The 17422-nt window shown below is 35.0% G+C and overlaps 1 pseudogene; it reads left to right on the top strand.

Moving 5' to 3' along the window:
• LOC109700083 (olfactory receptor 8G50-like) overlaps positions 1 to 17422 on the top strand; it is a 290591-nt pseudogene that overhangs the window by 98692 nt on the left and 174477 nt on the right.

Genomic DNA, 17422 nt, shown 5'->3' with positions numbered 1-17422 from the left:
TCTCTCCCCGTTTTTTCTTTCTGTGAGTAGTTCATTCTAAATCTTTAGGAATTAAGTATCTTTTAAATGCTAATTATTTTTATACAATAACATACTTGGGACCCAATGCTGGCTCTCACAGTAGTATTATTTATTTATTTATTTTTGGTGGTGCTGGAGTTTGAATCAGGTCCTCAATATTTGCTAGGCAGGTGCTATACCACTTGAACCATTCCACCAGCCCCCACAGTTGTATTTTTGACATTTGTTGTTAACATTTAAAAACTGAGAACTACCACATAAAACCCAGAATATTTTTTTGTGAAAAATCAGAATGTCCAACAACACTGACTCCATGCAGCTGAACTGAAACAACTGGATGAGTCTGGGAATTGCCTTCATCAATGAAGTGTGACTCTGAGTTCACCATTTCTCTCTTTGGCTCCCCTATATCCACACAACCTGCTGTAATGAGGCTTCTCCCATGACCTTTTATGACGGTGCTGTCCACTTCACTTGATTATATTGCCTGCTCCATGGGCATCTGAATTCTGGTGATGGGTAAGAGAAGGCAATAGGAAGCATTAGACACTTTCCTAAATCAAAGATTAGGGAACATCATTGGAAGGTGGAGAAATATGAGAGAAAAGGGTTGTGGCATTAAATCAATAAATTATCTGTCTTGCTAGCTAAATTCCCTAGGGGGACAAAAGGTAGAGCTCAAAATACAATCAATACAAACAAGTCTCTTGCGAATAAAATCTGTAAAAGTGGAAGAGAAATACTATGCAATCTAGAGTGTACCAAGCTTCAGGCACAGAGAACATCAGTTATCAATGAACAGTCATGATAAAATATGCAATTGACTTAAGAATTCAAAATTTCCCAGCCACTCAGAACAAAGCAAACTGTGAAAAGACAAAAATAGAGTTAGAGTAACCTAAGAACTCAACTCAGCACAAGCATTTCTCAAGAAAACTTCTCAGGAGTTCCCTGGGCCTACAGCGATGGTGTTTCCTACCCTCTTCAGCTATGGACAACAACTTTTGTTTATGTTTGTCTTTTGTAGCTATCATCTTCTACAAAATCAGATTCACACTCAGACTCACAATAACAGAAGTCGACCTTTCAGTTCTTCCTTCATAAACTTCTTCATTCTTGGCAATTATCCTTTGGTTATAAAAACAAAGGAAAGATCTATCACAATAGACTTGAGGCATGCAAGAAATAGGGAAAGTTCAGGACACATATGTAAGTTGCCCAGGGCCGGCCCATACCACCTCACCTGGCTAGGAACTGCCCACTACCCTCCCCATTCATTGATTATTAGATAGGAATCACCTGGTTCCTCCTTTCCCATAGATTGGTGTAAGTTTTAAAAGTACCTCAGAAAGAGAAGCTCGCTCACTTTCTCTCTCTCTCTCTCTTTCTCTCTCTCCCTCTCTCTCCCCCTGAGCCCCACATGCTCCCCTCTGTGTTTCCCTTTCTTAACTCTTAATAAACTCCATTTACCAAAAACAAAAAGAAAGGAATTTCAATTTACAATTGATCCTAAATTTAAAAAAATGATTTTTGAATTATATGAGCATGAAAAAGAAAACGCACACACATAATCAGCCACATTTACAAAAAAAAACCCCAAAAAACCTTGCTTCTTATATCAATATCTTTATTACTCTTTGTAACCACTAGTGCATAAGAAAAATGCACAGAACATTATTTACATCATGAATAAAATATTTGCCAAAGATAAATGCTGTAGATCTGAAATGTATCATCTTTCCTTATAGTACTCTGAATCATTCTCCTACAAAATAACCCAATTTAACAAGAACGCCATCAAAATGAGTATGAAAGACTATAAGTGAAATTTTAATAGATTCTCATGTCACTAGTGAATGATTCATAAAGATCTCTGAAATCAAACAACAGATTTGATACTTCTGATTTAGTGCTATACAGGTTAGCAAATGTCTAAAATCCTATCCTTGTCATGGACCTGTCTTAACAAGCACACTGACGGAATGTAGTTAGCTCTTTCAGGTACAAACTGAAATTAACAAAATCTGGCCCCTTGATCCCCTGTAAAACATAAAGCAGTTTACATTCCAGTAGGCACTATGACTGTCAAGTCTTATCAGCTACAAAAGAAAAATGAAAGCAGTTGAAGCAATAAACCCATTGAAACTGTATTATCAACATTAAAAGATTATTCTCATATTCCCAATTTACCCAACTGCCACTCTGAATTTTCAAAGGAAAGAAAATAATGCAAAAGTGAAGAAAAATATATTCATAAGGCTTTAATATTAAATTTAGCATTTGCTAAATTGTACTTCCAGGAACACAATTTCTAAGAGATTCATTCATTCAACTATCAAATGTTTATAAAGAATTTAGCCATTAACAGACCCAGTAAATGTTTTACTGGGTAAGGAAAGACATGATGCTCCAAGCAGATACCAAGGGCTGTTTCCAAAAGAGGGATGGAGAGGAACCTATAGTTAAACAAAGTGGGGATAGCTACATACTAAATAAATAACCATTACAGATTCATGGTATTTATAAGCATAGTTAAGAGTATTGTGAAATCCTACAGTTTTTAAAATTAATGCTTTAATAAGCAATCTTACTTGATGAGAAAATATTTTTTTCTATAATAATTAACAGTATCTCAATTACCTAATGCTACATAAATACCACTGGGAAATATTAATTTTATCTAGTTTCTTCACTCAATCAGTTAAGAAACCAAGTAGGTAGTAATTACAAAGACCCCCAGGAAGAAGCCAAGTCAAAATGTTTTATCCACCATTGATCGATTTTTATTGACAGTGACCATTGAAAAATAAGTCAGGTCAAGGAAGAAAAGGAAAAAGGTTAAAATTATTAAAATTTAACTCTTGGATAAAGAGCCCTATACAGCTGAAACTTCTCACAAGATAGCCTCTAATCCACTGGTCCTAATATCTCTCAGCTCACAGGAGGGCTCCATGGCCAAGTACCAGACAAATCTCAGAGAATGAGCTCCAATCAGCAACTGGTCATACTTGTTTATCTGATGGGAAGAAGAGGGGTTGAGGCAATGAAGCTAGTCCTGCAAATGTTGAAAAATGGATTTAGGGGCCACTTTGGTAAGAAGTTGCTGCTGCAAAAGTAAAGGTGTGGCAATCGCCAGAGCCACAAGCATCAAGTTCAAAGGAAGCAACAGGAAGAAGTCTTTTCATTCTCTGACTGCTTTCCAGGTCCTACCTTGAGAGCCCCTTATTGGCAGAATCTAATAAAAAGGAGCTGCTACCAGAGAATTGTGGTTTGCTGAGTTCCAGCCTCAGTATCACAAGGAAACTGCAAAAAGATGGGCTTGTCATTATGGAAAACACTATGGAGGATCCTCAAAAAAACAGAAACAGGGACATACATAATGGCTCACACCTGTAATCCCAGAGACTCAGAGGCAGAGGAAGATCACAGTCTGCTGGCCCAGGCAAAAGGATAAGACCCTATGTGAAAAATAAGCTAAAGCAAAAAGGGCAGGGGACATGCATCAAGTGTAGAGCACTTGTGTAGCAAGTATGAGGCCTTGAGTTCAAACTGCAATACTGGCAACAAAAACTAAAAACAAAACTTTCATGTGATCCAGCAATCCTACTACTAGGGAATAAATATGCTAAAGAGACATCTGCACTCCCATGTTTATCGAAGCCCTACTCACAATACCTAAGAAATGGAAACAACCTAAGAGTCCATCAACTGATGGATAGAAACAGGGTGTAAATATACAATAGAATATTATTCAGCCATAACAAATGAAATTATGTCATTTGCAGCAACATGTATGGAACTAGAGAACACTAGTGAAATAAGTCAGGCATAGAAAGCCAAGTTCTTACTTATACACAGAGGCTATAGGTTGATCTCAAAGACTGGAAAATACAATAGTGGTGGGCAGAGCCTGGGAAGATGGAGGGTGAGTAAGAGACAGAATGGTTAATGGCTACGGGGATGCAGGTGGATAGAAGGAAAACCTTCTAATGTTATTTAGCACAGTAGAATAAATTAAATTTCAAAATAGCTAGTAAAAAGGATTTTAAATGTTACTAACCCAAAGAAATTTTTTATGTCTGAAGTGATTAAATATGCCAGTCACCCTACTCTGATCATTAAACATTGTTTACCTGTATTGAAATGTCATACTGTACCCCATATGTATGTACAATTACTGCATATCAATTAAAAATTAAAACATATTTAAATTTTTAAAAAGTAAAAATAAGTGTCTTGTCACTTTTGAGACAGACTATCTTCTTTGAAACAGACTTTATCTTCTGGCATTACACCTGACACTTATCCTAACACAAAGGTGGCCAGGTTTCCTATGAATATCAGCATTTTACATAGTCAAAGCAGTTAACAAAAATCAGTTCATTTACTATAAGCTTGTACTTAATATCACCATTTCCCAAAGTTTTTGAAGCTCTGATGTATTGATTTTGGGTTAGCCTTAAATAACATCTATCTATACACTTCTGCAGAGTTAATACTCAAACTACACATTGATGATACATTCAGGGCAAGGCAGAACTAGACAAGAGGTTCCTATGGTATTCTGGTCATTGTATTCCGACTTTCACTATTCAATTCTGACTTTAACCTGGCTAACCCCAGACATTTCATATATATGCAAGCGTAAAAATTGACCTACACAAAAGAAATTTGGAAACTTTATATAGAGCAAGTTGGTTTTTAAAAAATACAAAAATTCTGACTTGTAATTCACACCAATGGCACATTCTGCTTCACCACTTCTTCAAGAAGGTATATTAAGTATTTGTACCAGGAAAGAGCCAGAATTTTCACTCTACTAAAATATAATACCTTGTATATAATTTTTTCTGCTTCATTTAATATGCAGGGAGTCCAGTGATCATTTGTAGTCTAAAAGAAACTAAGGAGAATAACTGAAATATGCTCTAAATTTCGCATAACAGTGCTGTAAAATTTTTAAACAGGAGCAAAATAATAAAAAAAATAAAAGACATCTAGCTAATGTCAGCTACTTGTTTCTTTACATATTTATATGGCATAAACAAAGGAACAATGAAAAACTGAGTTCCCTCATTCAGAAAATTATTGGGCTTCTATGTGTCTGAACTGTGGAAGGAATTCTGTTTTTAGTTATCTAAAGACAGCCAGCCAGCATATTCTCTACTGAAGAGGGTACAAGATCTTAAGAAATGTTACTGTAAAGTAGGATGAAAACCAGGAGAGCATGGAAATCATAGCTCTACCATGTCAGCAAGCCAAATACTAAACTTACTTAACACCAAGGGCATTACTGATGAACTACTGGAGAAGTTTCAGAGGGAGGACAGTCAGAGTACAGTGGGTGGGAATCAGCAGGAGGTGAAAAAAGGCAGACAGCATGGGAAGAAAGAAAACTCACAAGTCTGGTTGGAAAGGAGAAAGGCAGCAGTAATGGAGTCTGAGTCGGGTGTGGGACAGGAAAGAAGAGCCTTTTTAAGTTTGTTATAAAGGGGAGACAGAATGTGGTGAAGGAGCTGGCAGAGTGGCTCAAACAGTAGAGTGAAGCCCTGGGTTCAAATTCAGTAATTTTAAAAAAGTGTTTAAAAGCTTGTAAGGAGGTGAAAGGGAAGGATGGAAGGAGGAAAGGAGAGAACGGGAAAAGGACAGGGAGAAGGAGGGCAAGGGGGGTGAAGATTTAGGTAGAGAAGGAAACTGATGAAGGAAGGAAACGGGAGGAAGCTGGGGAGGTGCAAACAAGAGCCTGATCAGAGGTGGAAGAGTACTGTAGCTCCAAGTGTTGGCTTCTAACCACAAAGACGGAAGAACAGTGGAGACACAAAAGAGACAGGTGGTTTCCTGTTACTGTCCTTAGTAATAACAGCCACTCTAGCAGCTGAAGTAAGAAGTAATTGAGCCAAACAGTATGTCAAGGACTTTAACCAGACTAACTCATTGAATCATCACAAAAGCATTAAAAGGTAGGTAGCTCTCTACAAAGGAATAAATGTAGTTAAATAGAAGCATCAACATGGTAAATAAAACATGCAAGTCTTTGATAAAATATAATGTAGAACACAGAAGAGGGAATGGTAAATCCTATAAGGGAAGTAAAAAGAAGGATGAGAGAAAAAAAGTAATATCTCATATACGCATGAAAACCTGAATATAACTACCAGGAAGACAAAGTAAAAAGTAATACTGAAAAAAAGCAGAATGAAGAGTCTAAGCAAACATACAGAGAATCAAAAGGCATTCGCCGCGAAAACTACACATTCTTATGCACTAAGCCCACCCCACTGACTACAGATTCTTAATAGTTCATTTCCTCAGTCTCGTTTCCCAAAATCTATCAATGACAAACTGTTGTTCTACTTCTGACTTTCAGTACCTAAGTTGTGTTTATACACTGAGCTTAAACTACTCAACAATGTGCACAGTATCATTGACTAGGACATCCTAGAGATGTTCAAATGTCTTACAGAATTGTCTGGCCATGACAGAAACTAGGAAACTCAGGAGAGGGAACGCTAATATCCTAAATCATCCAGAGGAACTCCATAGTTTTGTAACATGAACCACTCGCAAACAGGAAGTATACGTATGCATGCTCTAGAGTAGTTGAAAAGCACACATAGGGTTGTGGGCCTTATTTTTAACTAATATCATATATAATAATTTATGGCAAAACAACTTCCTTTTATCCTATATGGATCTCTTTTATACCTACAAACAAGTAGTTAAAATAATTTGTAACTATTTCAAAAGAATCTTTAACAAAACACAATTCCAAATTACTGCAATTATCCAAGGAATATTTTTACGGTAAATTATTACTTTACCCATATAAAATCTGTTTCTCAAATCCTAGATACAAATAAGATAATCAAATTGAAAAAGACATGATACAAGAATCTATACTTTTTTATTTTCTTTCTTTTAGATTATTTTATCACTGATATCAATTTAAATATGGTTGAGGTTATTTATCCCACTCCTGTATGGCTCTTATTTTATATTAAATGAAGAGAAATAAGGTGCCTTTCTAACTGTATTTAATCAGTAAAAAGCTTAGTTAGGCTAAAACTGAGGTTCTCATTCAGTCACATGTCATTAGTGAGTTTTTACTGATTTAGTTGACGTGAATAACATTTGCATCTATTTACCTAGCATAATGTGATGTTTCTGTATGTGGAAACAACTGTGGAAAATCAAATCAAAGTAAAAACATACTCATCACCTCATAAGCTTATCATTTTCTTATGGTGAGTACATTTAAAATCTAAACTCACGGCAATTTTGAAATACACATTATTATTACCTATAGTGACAATGCTGCACAATAAATTGCTCCTGTCTGACACTTTCTTCCTCTCCTTCCTGCCCCAATTTCTATAATCATTCTAGTTTCTATTTCTATGTGTTTGATTGTTTTAGACACCACATACAAGTAAGATCATTAAAAATTTTTTTTCAGTGCCTGGCTTATTTCACTTAACATAACGATCTCCACTTTCATCCATGTTGTTGAAAATGAGAGAAGTTCCTCCTTTTTTTAAGACTGGACAGAATTTAATTTTGCATACATATATTTTCATTATCCATTCATCTGCTGATAGATACTTCTGCTGTTTCTATCTCTTAGCTACTGTGAATAATGCTGCAATGAATACATGACTGCATGTCATGTATTTCAAAATACTAATTTTGATCTCTTTGACTATTTACCCAGAAGTGGGATTGCTGGAACCTATACTAATTTCATTTCAAGTTTTTTAGAGCAACTCCACAGTTTTCTAAAATAGCTATAGTAATTCACATTCCCACCTACAGTGTGCAACTGTTCCCATTTCTCCACATAGTTTTTAACATTTTTTTCAAATCCATATGTTGAGTACACTTTATTTTCCTGAGTTTTTTATAAATGTGGACATTTATAACTTAGATTTTTTAGGACATTTATTTGCTAGTTAAAATTCACATTAGTAACTCTATAAACCCAAAAGATAAAGTCAGCATAAAATGGAATATTTTTTAAAAACTGTAAGTATGTGCTACTGAATATTAAGTTACATGCAGAACTTAGGAAAGGAAAAATCTGTTTCCTTATTGCTTTAATTCAGCTCAAACTTTAGGCAAATGAAAATTAAAATAGAATGCAAATACATTAGTAGAAGAGATGGAAAAATATTTCCAATTCCCTGAGTAAATGATAAAATTCAAGTTTTCTTACATATTCTTCAAAGTTTTAAACAACATATCTTAATCTCAAGCTACAATATTAACTGAGTTAAACACTTCAACTGGTTTAACTCTTGGGGATATACCCAAAAGACTGTTACTCCAGAGGCACCTGCACATCCATGTTTATTGCGGCACTATTCACAATAGCCAAGTTATGGAAACAGCCAAGATGCCCCACCACTGACGAATGGATTAAGAAAATGTGGTATCTATACACAATGGAATTTTATGCAGCCATGAAGAAGAACGAAATGTTATCATTCGCTGGTAAATGGATGGAATTGGAGAACATCATTCTGAGTGAGGTTAGCCTGGCTCAAAAGACCAAAAATCGTATGTTTTCCCTCATATGTGGACATTAGATCAAGGGCAAACACAACAAGTGGATTGGACTTTGAGCACATGATAAAAGCGAGAGCACACAAGGGAGGGGTGAGGATAGGTAAGACACCTAAAAAACTAGCTAGCATTTGTTGCCCTTAATGCAGAGAAACTAAAGCAGATACCTTAAAGCAACTGAGGCCAATAGGAAAAGGGGACCAGGAACTAGAGAAAAGGTTAGATCAAAAAGAATTAACCTAGAAGGTAACACCCACGCACAGGAAATCAATGTGAGTCAATGCCCTGTATAGCTATCCTTATCTCAACCAGCAAAACCCCTTGTTCCTTCCTATTATTGCTTATACTCTCTCTACAACAAAATTAGAGATAAGGGCAAAATAGTTTCTGCTGGGTATTGAGGGGTGGGAGCGGGAGGGGGTGGAGTGGGTGGTAAGGGAGGGGGTGGGGGCAGGGGCGAGAAATGAACCAAGCCTTGTATGCACATATGAATAATAAAAGAAAAATGAAAAAAAAAAAATGCTACAAAGTCCTGCATTCAAGGATCATACTCTGATAGACTGTTATCTTTATAGGTGCAGGCATGAGTGTTTATTTCCCCCACATAAACTTGTTATAATTATTATAATTCATTTTATTATAACAATTATATTATCACCTTGCTGATTTTTTACATTATAAGTTACTGTAAGTACATTTTAACTTTAACGAAAGTAATTTTGAACAACTGACATTCTAAACTCTTTTAAATGGTTGGAGGGAACATTGCTAATGGCAATGAATCAGGTAAAAAGAAAACAGTATAATGTTACTATCTTCAGTTAATTAGGAGCAAAGCATCTATAATTTCACAAATCATAGACAATGTAATTTGAATTGAATATTTTTGCATCAATTTCATGACAAACTGAATAATAAACTATTCTTAATATTCCAAAAAAAAAAAACACTTCAACTGGTTTAAACTTGTGGTTGTAAGAGATGTTTGGTTGCTAAATACTCTGTGAAAACTTATGGGTGATTCATTCCAACTCCATGGGCTACACCCAGGTAACAAGAAGTTTACTGTCCCTCTTTGTCAATATAAAAGGAAACTAGTTCCTTAAAGTTGTGCCTTAACACACAGCAAAATTCAAAAGAGTAAGAGAACAATCCATGTGGTGGTTTTATGCTATAGTTACATTTGTAGATGCCTAACACAGGAAAGGAGATATGGTAATGCACTCATCAAAAAAAGAAAAGAAACAACACTAACCTTAGATTTAAATTGGGTACAGGTAATCCATATATAGACAAATCAACAGTATCATAAAATACACATTTAATTACTAACTTAAACAAAGAAACTAAAATGACTTACATCATCTTCATATTTAATATGAATGTCTTTTACTTGTACATTTTTTATTACTTGAATTGCCAATTTTTCCAAAAATGTATCCTTTTTGTCTTATCTACAAAAAGTAGAAAAATAAAAGCTCAGGGGCTGAAATTCTCACATAACTCTTAACCAAAGACCAAAGGAGAGCTGAGGTACTAACTTAATAGAAATTACACCTATTCTTGTCTTTTTTTTGAAAGATTTATTTCAGACTATGGTATGCATTTCCAACTTAAAATTTATTTATGCAGTTAAATTGTAATCTAACATTCATTTTACCTTCCAAGAGGGAAATCAAGTGGCAATGTGTATAAAAACACATGGCATAAAAACTACTTTCACTTACCTGTTGAATGATCAAGACCTTTAAATTTTTTCTTAAAATATTTTTCTGCTTTTTACACTTATGCCCTTTTCAGTGGAAGCATTTTAGTGAGAAAAGAATAAAATTCAAGTTAGTAGACAAGAGGACAGAAAAGAAAATAAGAATTCTTCCTGACAACAAATCTTCATTCAATTCACTGTTACCCTAACCTGGCCTATTATTTCCATACAAACACAAGGTCACAAATATTGTTTAGTCTAGACTAACAATCTTCAGTAAAGAATAACCTTCTTAAATCTAGAAAACAACTTGATGGGTGCAATTATTTTCTGCATAAAATATCTGCAAATTTCTGCATAAAGAATAAAAGGACATTGAAAACAATGTCCTTTATAATATTTATGACTTTACAATCCAAAGTTTCACTTTAACATCAATGCTACCAAAGTATTGGAAATAAAATAATGACAATACAAAATTTTCAGGAAAAGGTTTTGATAAATGTGTGGTACATAAGAACAAATAAAATGAATGGATAAAATGCTGACAGATGAAGTCCACTTGATGATACAACTCACAAAATCATTTGATGAGCTGCTGGAGTGGCTCAAGAGGTAGGAGCACCTGCCCTTCAGGCGTAAGACCCTGAGTTCAAACCCCAGGGTTTGAAAAAACAAACAAAATCATTTGATGAGTTAAGTATATAAATAAGAGGAGCACAAAATGGACATTGGACTGTACATTCAATTAGTCCAGTAATTCTTTTAAAGCTTCATCCTCTTTATTTGGTATTCTCTCAATACATTTTGTCATTAACCAACACCTTTCTTACCCAAACTTTGCAATTTTTAAATCTAACTGCCTATTAGGCATCACCTCAAGCCCAAACTTTGAGTAGTCTCTGCACAGTCCTCTTGCCTCTGAACCTCATCTCCTACTAACAGTCCTTCTATACCACTACCAGATTGGTGTCTTCTAAAACACTGAGTCTGCTAATCCCCTATTCACAATTATTTAAAGGTGCTGTGCAGCATGCCAGAGAAAATCAAAATGTGTCTGCATGACACAGAAGGTCCTACCTGTTCTCCTCTATCTCCTTACACTGAAAAGTACAGAAATGTTCTTTGTCATTTCAGAACAGGACATACATTCTAAGTAAGGCCTAAAGCTTCTCTATACAGGTCATTCCCTAACCTTTGGTTGCCCTCAGTGAATGAAGTTCTTTACCTGGCAAATTTCTAGGGGCTTTCAATCTCAAGACAAGGACTACAGCTTCTATAATTGCTTTTTACTCCTTTAAGCAGCACCATGGACTAAACCCAATGGAGAATTTCAATTAGCAGTGGTTACACTGTATTTTTAGTGTTAGAGAAATTCTCTTTTCATCAGGCAGGAGGTTTTATCTGGCAGGAGCCTTCCCTTAGAACAAGGACTAATCTATGGGCACAAAGTACACAATACTTACCTGTTTGAATGAATCAAAAAATCCACATTTGAATCTTGTAACAAAACATGTAAACTCAATGTTATATGTATTTAAAAGAATGTATGTGAAATTTAACTTGAAATTTCTAATCTGCTCATTATATGCAAACTGTTCTACTACAAAATTAGGAACACTATTCTGATTACCAGAATACAATTCTGAGTTTCAAGAAGAAAGCACTTAGTAAATATATAACTGTGTTAGCAATGCACAGATACTAGTGTTACTTGCCACGGCAACAGCCCTTGACCCTATTTCATTAAAAAATTAAAAACATACAAAAGGACTATGTTTTCAAAAAAAAAAATACCATTTGAATGAAATAAAGTCAGACTAGCTGCTAGAACAGCATTCAGAATGATGTAGATTCTCTTCATATCTCACCTGTTATTTTCCAGCTGTTCTAGCCCCATGTCCTACCTTTGATCTCAATGTTAGATGCACCATGACAAACATCTCCAGTTTCAGATTTACGTAGTTTTTCTGATTCTCGATTGCACTCCAAAACAGTTCTCAAAGATTTGGCGTCAGGACCCTTTCACACATTTAAAGCTTGAGGATTCTAAGGAGCTTTTTATTGATGTGGGTTATAACTATTGGTATTGATCTGGGATTCAAAACTGATAATTCTTTAAGAACTTTTATTAATTAATTTAAAAACTTATATGACTATATACATAGCATATGCTTATGAAAATTAAATATATAGCTCAAAACAAAAATTGTAGTAGGAAGAGTCACATGTTTTTGCATTCTTACAAATTCCTTTAATGTCTAGCCTAAAAGACAGCTGCATTAATGTTTCTGCCTTCACTCTTTTGGGATGTGCTGTTAGAATTAAAGTGTATTCTGAAAATATGATCTCACTGCAGATATGCAATTGAAAAAGGGAAGAGTACTTTCATGGCCTTTTCATGGAATTGTGAACATTCACACCTGATTCAGCAATTGGGAGTTTCATAAAGTAGTTGCATGATGGAATGTGAAATCTTATTAAATTTTTCATCCAAATTAAAATCAGTTGGTCCCCCCTGCACTTTAAATAAACCTTGCACACATACATGATCTTTTAAGCATTCATTGGTAAAATGGAAATATTGCTTCACTGAATTATGAAAATTTCCCAAATGTTATATCTCATCATTTAACATCAAAAGTCACATTTGTTAACATTGCCACCCATGTTATCAGAAAATTCTTTAAGTACTTGGGAGCAAAAAGAAGTTTTCTAAAATTCTAATTTTTTTCACAAGGTCAAATTTTACCATTCACACCCAATACTGATAGCTACTTTTACTTTGTTTCAATGAAGAATCTACCACCCACCTAAATCTGAATGATGACAATGTATCATTCTTTAAGCAAAGATGATTTTCCATTAAAAAAACAAAAAAGAATGTGTTCACCTCAAAATTCGAACTGCATATTTTCCGTGAGACAGTCAACACACTTCATTATGTACAAATGCTTCATACATACTTTGTCTTTTGTTGCACAGAATATTAAAGAGATACACTTGAGGTGCTCTATTAAAACTTCATATTTAGTACTTCATCAAGAAAATTTTCAATAGAACTGCTGTATATTGTTGTGTTTTCTTTTCTGTTTGAGTGCAGAGTAGTGAGGAAAACAATGACTACTGGTACCCTGAGGTGCTCTGCACTGAATCACACTAAGGTAGCCAGCAAGTTCACAAACCACTGCTTTTACACCAACAGCACAAATGTCAACTCAGTGAAGAATCAATTATTACAACTTTTTGAGAACCACTGCTTAAGAATAAAAAAACAGAAACAAACAAAAAAAACCTGACATCAAATAGGAAAGAAGATATTCTCAGAAACTAAAAAAAGGAAATATGACACATTAATTCCTCGCCAAGTGAATGAAGATATCATTAACAGAAAGAACTATTATCATTAAGAAAAAAGGAAACTGAATCAATTTTGTTCTTTATAGTGACCATAGCCTGCTGCTTGAAAAAATAAGACTTGGTGGTTTTGCAATATTCCAATGGGCCACTGGAATGCATTTGTATCTTAGAGGTAGGTTAAAAGGAACAGAAAACATTGCCATTGGCCAAAAAACAGAAAATTGGTTCAAATACAACACCCAAAATTGGACAGTAACCCATAAGAATCCAGATACTATCTTTTATATTAAACAAAGTAACAAATCAACATAGTCAGCCACACTTACTAAAGGGGTAGATTTGTTAAAAAAAGAACTTGTTTTCAGGATAACCACTTAATGCTTGGAATCTGACATGCAAATTTTTCTTCTACTTGTCATATGAACTTTCATACTAAAGAAATTTCTACCTTCAGAAGTAACTCTAACAGGACTGGAGGCATGGCTCAAGTGGAAGAGCACTTGCCTAGCAACCACAAGGTCCTGAGTTCAAACCCCAGTTCCACACAAAAAAAAAAATCAGAAATAACTCTAACAGAATTAATGCTGACTGTGATTAAAGTAATAACAAGCTCTGAAGAATTATACAAAGGATAAAATTTAATAAATCAAACTTATTTATAATATTAAAAGTTATTACTGTGTTTGGTAGACTTCCTAGCATATAAAAGAATCCTGCTGTAAATCCTAAAGCAAACAGCCTACAATTTGCCTTTATGAAGTTTCAAATCACAGTATGCTATACAGGATAGTGGTCTAGAGGTGCCTACAGAGCTGCTATAGAGTGAATCAGAGATATGAGAAGAAATGAAGACGGGTACCCCATCAAGTTCTAAAGAAAGCTTGGCCAAAAACAATTCCACATTATTACTTTACACAAGTTTCAGTACCACTGCTATATAGGAGAGAAGAAGTGCTTACTTGAAAAACTACTAGTGTGCTCGAAAACCAGTAAAGTCCAAAGGCAGTACAAACTTCACAAATATCTATGGATCAAACTGGGAGCTTCAAAAAGCCAGTGAGTTATTTTTGTGTACCCAAGAACAGCATGCACCCAGCACAGTGCTTCCACAGGAAGAGACTCAAACATTTAGTGAATGAATAAATGGCTATAGAAGGTAGGGAAAAGGAAATGATGGTCAAGGTGGAAAATATGAAATACATTTCCATATTTTTCAAAAGGACAGCACAACATCAAATAGACTCCACTAAAAGCACAAGCATAGGCAAGCATGTAATATTTATGCAGTGGAATTTAATTAACCATGTGTACCCACCAGGCTTGATGTCCTTGTAGACAAAGTTTTCCAAACCATATATGAACTCCCTGGAATGTGCGCCTGCAGTCTGCATGGCAGCAGTAACCAAAATGCAAAGCATTTAAAAGACATCTTCAATTTCACATGTGAACTATGCCTGAACTGAATGTCAAAGAATTAGAAATGACATATTATGCAGCTGAAATTCAATGAGGCCAAAACCAGTAATTTCTAATGAAATATTCACAGTGACTCCATTTCCATTCTTTTAGCATATGAGTTCATAAAACAAAAATTCTGAGTTAAAACTCTAACAATCATTTCAAATGAAGCAAAGCACAAAAACAATTATGGCTAATAACACATCAAAATCTTTTGAAAAATTTTCAAACAGAACAAAAATCTGCTATTTTGGTTCTCTTTTTGCCTGTCATTTGGCCCATTTACAGAAACTGACTGTGATATTTGACACTAATTTTGGAGTCGGCTGAAATGATCTCACCTTACTTTAGAGTGATCTGTTCCTTTTAGACAGACTGTCTGAAACCTTTCTATCCTTTCTGTTAATGACTACGAGAAGCACCAAGTACAATTTCCCTCCCCAAATCTAGCTTAGCTAGACATCACTAAGAGTTTAACCTCCATACAACACAGCTCTGATCAGCCACTCCCTGGATTACAACGAAAGAAAAAGGAAAACTTTCTGACCCCCCAACAGCTACAGACTAAATGCACTATAGCACAGGGTTAACAATACAGGATCTAGAGCCAGACTGAATATAATTTCTGGTTCTACCATGTTCTAGCTATGTGACCTAGGACAACTTATTTGACATTCACAGCTTCTTCAACCGTAAAAGAGAAATAACAGCACTGATATTATAGGGTGCTAACTGTGATATGAGTTAATTCACATACGGCATTCTGAACAGTGACTTGCATTAGTAAATGTTCAAGAAATGTCAGCTGTCATTGTCATTATCATTATCTTCATCATTAAACCACTCAAATCTCTTTAAATTGACCTAAACTTGGCTTCCTAACTTTATATCCAACTACACTCTATCACCTACCAAGTCATCACCTGTTCCCCATAGATGCTCTACACTTCTCCTCCTTTACAGTACCCTCTACCTAGAATGCCCTCTCCTTTCTGCATTCTTTACACCCCGCTGAAATACGTAACTTCACATTGTCTATCCTGATTTCTTTGGCTGAACACAGTATGTTCATTCTGAGCTCCCATACTGTATACCTCTTTCACAGGACTCAACAATTTTTCCTGCTTATCCTTAAGCAATTCACTTGCCCAATTCAAATGTGAAGGGTTTGACAACACTGTTCAAGGATATTCTAATTTTTCTGTTCCAAGGATGTACACAGCAGACTGACATTTGAAATTTCAAAAGCCCCTAGAAGCTAGAAGACATTGTCTTCAAAATCCTAATTATAAACCTAGTAGTATATGCCAGACAAAGCAATTCTAGAAGTAAAATACAAGGCATTCAGCCATGGAGGAATTTTCAGAATTATGATTGAAGCTACTCACTGTATCCTTTATCTAGCAAAAAAGGAAAACTAGAGGGAGGGGGGCAAAAAAAAAAAGCAAGGGACACAGAGAACAGTTAATTAAAAAAAAAGTTCAGTTGTAGATCTCTCTTGCCTAGCATGTGTGGCCTGGGTTTATTTCCACAGCACTGCAAAAATGAAACAAAACAGTTCAAAGACAGAACTCCAAGGAAAACAACAGATTAGTAAAGAAGAACAATAGATGGATTATGGTAACAGTAAAATAACAGCAATACTTGCATAACAGGCAAAATGCATGTAGTACATGAAAAAAAACAAAGGTAAGTTAATTTACAAAAAAAACTAAGCCAAAAGACGTATTTATAATTCAAGAAAAGCAAATCATTGCATACTAAAGAAAATATAACCATAGTATATCATCTGACCTGTACAGTGAGCAGTAATTATACTGGCATAGCAATATAAAAATTGACTAGTAATTGGCTAAAAACCAGGAGGGGATTAAGAATTAAAGGATATAGTAAGAGATGTAAAGTCCTTACCTAGCATAATAAGAATTCCTAGAGAATGCCTTAGGTCAGGGAACCAGATGATGACAGAATGCAATTCCCTCTAACAAGGGGGTCCCAAGAGTACAAAGTATGCAACAGGGGACTTCTACTTTCCACCAGAAGAGGTTCTTTTGCAAAACTACCTGATTTTGAGGTGTGCATCTTTATCACTTTAGTAAACTTAACATTTTAAGCACAGAAACAAGCATTTGGAAATCTTTTGGCCTTACTAGAGAATTATTATTCCCCTTTATTTTATGATAGCCTTCATGGGTGGGGGGAACCTCACTCCAATGAAAAAAGGAGATCTGAGTACATTTTCAGTTAAGCAAACTCTCTAGAAATGAAATTATACTTATATCTCAATATTTGTTCCAAAGTTTAATGGCCAGAATT

Source organism: Castor canadensis, chromosome 2 (assembly GCF_047511655.1).
Source record: "Castor canadensis chromosome 2, mCasCan1.hap1v2, whole genome shotgun sequence".
NCBI classification, from domain to species: Eukaryota; Metazoa; Chordata; class Mammalia; order Rodentia; family Castoridae; genus Castor; species Castor canadensis.
The sequence above is the reverse complement of the archived record's forward strand: the minus strand, read 5'-3'. Positions and strand labels throughout refer to the sequence as shown.